The following is a 6,172-nucleotide window of genomic DNA, read 5'->3' on the forward strand; positions in this document are numbered from 1 at the left end:
TGTATTTTAAAATAGCAAGTAGTGTGGTATGTTATAGCAATTTTCCTAAGAATCCCCAAAAATACAAAGGGAAGAATAAAGAATGACTATATAAATATCAGATAATCATTATTTTTGTCTGCTTGTTAGATTAACATTAGTTTAACCTCACTTTTCCTCCTGTGTAGGGTGATATAAATGATTGCTTTTCACTTGTAGATTACATTTTCTTCTCATCTGTTTCTACCCTTAACAAAATAACACCCCCCTCTAGCATGCAGATTAAATCATTTTAAGTTGCAGCATAAATAAATGCCTAGAAGTTGTCAACTGAAAATCTTAGTTATTTCATAAAGCTGCAGGTGCTAGAAGTGGTGTAATGAAGTACAGACAGCTGCAACCATAGGCTCCAGCCAACTGGAGTATGTCTTCAGAGTGACACTGAGCGTAACAAAACTTCACTATGTTTACTTCCAAGAATGTTATCACTGTAGTTTTAAAAACAGAATAAATCAAGAGACATGTCCACAAAATATAGCAAAAGTCTTATTAATGTTATTGTAACCCTATATATTTTCCTCATTACAACCTGAAATATGGTTGGTAATAGCCATTCATATTCATCTATAAAGTAACTGATAATTACACTGTCAGAAAGAAAAATGGGGAAAAAAAAAGCTATTGGAAGGCTGAAATTAATCAAACAAGTGACCCATCAAGTTACAACCAAATAGAATATTTAAAAGTTAAAATGTTCAAGTACAGCTGAATCCTAAAGAAATAGCAAAGAATAACAGATGAGACATTATTATCTAAAAACCTTTTCCTTAAAAAAAATGCATATTAAACTATGTTTTGTTTTATGTTTATGACAGCATCCTTTGTTAAAGAGAAGGAAAATAAATTAAATAGCTTTGAATTACAGGTATTGAGTTCTCAAGGTTTTGTTCTCTTTACCAGAGATTTCATGAAATATATGATTTTATTTTTATTATAGTGTAGAATGAAAACAGCTGTAACAGTTATGACATATATCATCAAGTAGCAATTAGCTGTAAGACAGCAATATTTTCAAAGAGAACATATCTTCACAAAAACTTCTCTGTTTTTATTTGTATGTTTGTTTTTTTAATTGCATCCTAACCAATATCCATTAAGAAATAATTCTGCAGTCACAATTTTCAATTCAATCTTCTCATAAAGGACCTGATCATCTAAACTGCTGGGCATTCACCTTTTCACTGATGGCTAATCTGAGTGATCATAGCTGCAAATGATTAGTGAAGGACACCTAAAGCTTTACTATTAATCTAGTATTCACTAAATTCTGTCAAGGAACAAATGATGATTTATCTCTTACCTTTTCTGAATTTGTAAAAGATAATGGTTGCTGTTTCTTCTGCTAGATAAGAGATTCTGAAATTTATAAGATCCTTATTCGTTGCTAGAAAAAAAATGCAATCAATGTACCTAAACTCATATTTACTTAATTTCAACCAATGTAAGACACCACTTTTATTCTGCACAGTTCCATCTTGATGCTTAAGTCTTTGTGATGGAGCACAAGCAAAAGAATGTGTGGCCACTTTCCTCTCACCTGCTGCAGACATTTTCTGTGGATTTTGTTTCTACAGAATATTCCACAGGAAGGGATTATACCCCATGGTCTTGGCAATGCTGATGCACTCAGAATTTTGACTTAATGTGGGATGGTGGGGAAAGGAAGGAAGGAGCTCCTATCAACTGTGTGTGGTTTCTAAGTTAGAAATGGAAATAGTGCAAAATCAAAGTGAAACTCTTGAAACTTCAGTTCCAGGGTATAGTGCTGTGTAAAAATCTTTGAATCCAAACAGAAACCTCCTGTGATTTCTCACAGAACAAATTCGTATGAAATAGCATTTTTTCAGCAAAGTTTGTAGAAATTTGTGCACAGTCAAAACCAAACTTCATTCAAGAATAAAAGAATGAAATATGCAAAGACACATGAGGATTTTCTTTTTCTTACTAAGAGATTAGGCACTGCCAGCATTGACATTGTGTAAATCCTAAAAGTAAGTGACAAGTCTTGGCCAAACAACTGTGATTAACAATAATAAATTGTTATATAAAGAGTTATAACTGTCATTTTGGCCAGATGGGAGTTAGGAACATAAGATATAGAAGGAAGAATTTGTACTGATAGCCATCTAAGGTTTCACAGCTGTCCCTTTTCAGCCATTCAGAACATCACAAAGCACTGTCCCAAATTTCCCTGTATATCCAGATATCTTTGGATGTTTATGAGGCAGCACACGGTAGAAAGATCTGGCTGGCTGGTTGCTGTTTCTTTGAATTTTCTATTACTTTATATTTTACCAAGTATGAGAGAGGAATCCTGGCAGTTATAAAAAATACTCACAAGCACACTATTAAGCATAAATCTGACTTATAAACCCTCCTGTGACTTGCTACTAAGCCTACAGATGTCAAGGTCTCTAGGTCAAAAGACAGCAGTGACTGCCCCATGCAATGGGTCATATTGTTCCTAAAGCCAGAGGAGGACCTCTAAGGCCCATACTTGCCATTGCACAGCCCCCTGCCAAGCCATCAGGCTGCTATCCTGTAGCTTGAAAAATAACTTGAAATATTTCTTGCAGTGGACACATCTCAGGAAATCACAGTTCCCTGCAGCTAAACACTCATCTGCCTGTCTCAGCTGGTCCCAGTGCCTCATTTTCATGGGAGAGGGGATGAGAAGTAATTTTTATATCAGTAATTTTTGTATGAAGATGTAAAATTTTATTTCCAATATCCCGTAATTTTTTTATTGCGTATTTTAAGCAATCATGAAAAACTGACGAAGTACTATCAACTGAGAATGTATTAATTTTACTAATAAGTACATGTGACGATTTTTGTTTTTTTTTTTAACCTGTCAGGTTTGTAGAATATATTACACTCAATACATCTTTTTAACCTGATAAATACAGGACTTCAGGTAAATGACCCCCATTTAAAAGATTGTATGTCTATTGTCTTGTCATTATGTTCACACACACTGTGACACTTCATACACTTCTTGCTATGCACTTGGATAGTTTTACTCTGCTCTTCACTGAATTTCCTTACGGAAACCCCCTTTTAGGAAACCAAAACTCGAAACAGTCCTGAAGGAAGCAATGTGGGAGAGCAATCTGCCCTTGAGATACTCAGGGTTATAACATTACTCTTGCTTGGAAAAAAACTCATTTCCTCTTCTGATTGCCACTTTATCCTGCTATTTTATATCATGTTCCAGTACGGTAGGATCTGTTACATGTATGTGAATTGCTGTTAAAAAAAAAAAAAAGTTTTTAAAAAATTATTATCAGTCACACTAGAAAAGCTGGTCAAATTTCTTTCTGTGTGTATATACATATTTGTATCAAAGCTCTTCCTTTGAAGAGCACCGAAGTATGTATGCATGACCACATGCATGTAACAACTAGAAGGTTTTTCATTAATTACACCTCTAAACAATTCAGAGGTGCCTGGAGGATAACAGGAATTAGATGAAATAGATGAAAAGAATAAAGGAAAACGACAGTGAGAAGGAAACCTTTGTAATGCTCTCTCACTCATTTTTATATACTATAGCTCTAATTACTTCCCTGAAAATAAAAATGAGAAATGGAGAAGAAAAATTATGCACACAGTAGGAGAGGATGGTCATGAGGTACATACAAACACTTATAACCAGAGTATTTATGAAATAGTATAATAATCAATCCTGTGATAGCTGGAGGAATGCAGACGCCCATCCTTGAATGAGGGGGTACACAATAGGCTGATGGTTATGTCTGGCCCACTAAGAATTGCCCCTTCCACGGGGGGAACGCTCTGCCATAGCTGATCAGATTAACACCTGAATGATGGCTTACAGGGGTTGTTTCTAAACCAGGGAAACTCCAGGATAGTAGACCAGCCCACCATGAGCCAGCAGCTTCTACAGAGAGATTTACAAGGTTTACTCAGTCAAACTTAATTGTACAAATGGCAGCATTAGGCAGTGCTAATAATGAGGATGTAAAAGAAGGCACAGAGAAGTCATGGTACCTTTCGTCAGGGTTTGAAAGAGAAGGGCTGCTAATTGACCCTGCAAGCTCCAGTAATAGTTCACTGGACTCTCTGTCCAGATGGGCACTCAGAGTAAAGGCTGCCTCTCCAGCTGGAGTGTCTCTTTCACCTAACTCAGAACTGTCTGACATTTGTAGCCAAACAGCTGCTGAAGGGGGAAGCTCTTCAAGACAGATAGGGAAGGAGAGAAGGAACAAACTGCCTTAACTGTATGGAGCTGGACAACAGTGATGAAAGGTTGAGACTTTCTGGGTAAATCATGGAAAGGATAAAAAGGTTGAAATTATAATCAAGATCAATCTTGACCCACCAAGAAAGGAGATACATGAAATGTTCTGTAGACAACTAGAAGTCTCTTGCTCTAATGGGGGATTTCAATTACCCATATATCTACTAGAAGTACAATATAGCACAGAGGAAATATGCCAGAAGAATCTTGCAGTTTGTGGAGGACAACTTTCTGATACAGGTTGTGAGGGAGCTAACATGTGGCAGTGCCCCACCTATTGTTTGCAAACATGGAAGATCTCATAGAAGATGTGTTGGCTAGAGGTGTTTCAGGCAGAGCAATCACAGAAGGATACATTTTCATCTTTGGTGAAGGAGTCAAGGAAGGCTGGAACTTCTTCAAGAATGAAACCTTAAATGTTCAGGAGCAGGCCATCCCAATGCCAAAAGTTGAGCTGGCAGGGTAAAAGACCCTGTTCTGCAGCACAGTTGTAGAATTCACAGTTCAAGATGTGAATTTGGGTCTCCTACCAACTCTGATGAAGTAGCAGTATTAAGCACCAGCAAGCCAAGCTGGTAGCGACGTCTTGTGGGTTTTTTTTTTTTTTTGTTTGTTTGTTTTTTGATTGGTTAGAAACAGAAATATTGAGATAAAAGCAGACTGACTCCTGTTCTTACCCCTGTAATCAGAATAGTTCCAAATAATGTTTATCAATAAGGTTATGAGTGCTTTATGCTTTATATATAAAGATATAAACCCAAATACATATATATATATATATATATATGCATGTATAAAAACTGAGAACAGTGCTCCACCTGTTGTTTACAAACAGAGAAGAACTGAAGAACTTGAAGGTGATGTGACAGAGATTTTCTCAGGCAGAACAAACAAAAAATTACATTTTTTTTTAATCTTTGGCAAAGGAGTCAAAGAAGGCTGGAACTTCTTCAAGAAGTCTGATCTTCTTGGCTGACCAAAGAGCTTCATTTGGAATAGAGTTATTAGCTCAGGAAGAATAGGGAGGAAACATATGAGGGCAATGGAGATGTCAAGCTGTGCAGGAAGAAAATTATAAAGGCTAAAGTCCAACTGGAACTCAGTTTGTCTAGTGCAGTAAAAGACAATAAAAAAGTTTTTATGAATACATCAAAAGAAAAAGAAGGATTAAAGTGAGTCTTCATCCTTTATTAGATGTGAGGGAAAATGTAGTGATGGAAGATGAGGATAAGGCTGAGTTACTTAATTCTTTCTATTCCTTCTGTCTTCATTAGTAAGTCCAGTTGTTTCCAGGATGCCTAGGCCCCTGAGTTGGAAGACAGTGACATAGAGCAAGATGAAGCACCTATAATCCAATGGGAACTTGTAGGTGACCTGCTGTATCATCCAAATGTTCATAAGTCTATGGGGCCAGACAGGATTCATCCAAAGGCTGCTGTGAGTGCTCACTACTCCACTTTGAATAATTTACCAGCATTCCTGGCTAACTGTGGATGTCCCAGCTGACTGGTCACTACTGAATGTGACTCCAATCCATAAGTAGGAATGAGGATTCAGAGAATTATAGGCCTGTCAGTCTGACCTTTGTCCCAGGGAAAGTTATTGCAAGTCATCACACAGAACATATGGTGCAACTGAGTAATCAGAAGAGGCATACGTATTTGAATATCAGAACCTGTTCATAGCCTGGACAATTGAGCAGCTTGTTGGGTGAAGTTGGCTGGATGACTTGCTTCAACGAGTCATTAGGAATTTTAACTTGCTGCTGGTCAATCACTGGGGAGGCCAATTTTGTTGATTTTATCAGTAAGATAGATGAAGGGATCAAGTGTTTACTCAGTAAGTTTGAAGACAAATCCAAGTTAGGTG

This window comes from Meleagris gallopavo, chromosome 1 (assembly GCF_905368555.1).
Source record: "Meleagris gallopavo chromosome 1, MGAL_WU_HG_1.1, whole genome shotgun sequence".
Classification (NCBI taxonomy): domain Eukaryota; kingdom Metazoa; phylum Chordata; class Aves; order Galliformes; family Phasianidae; genus Meleagris; species Meleagris gallopavo.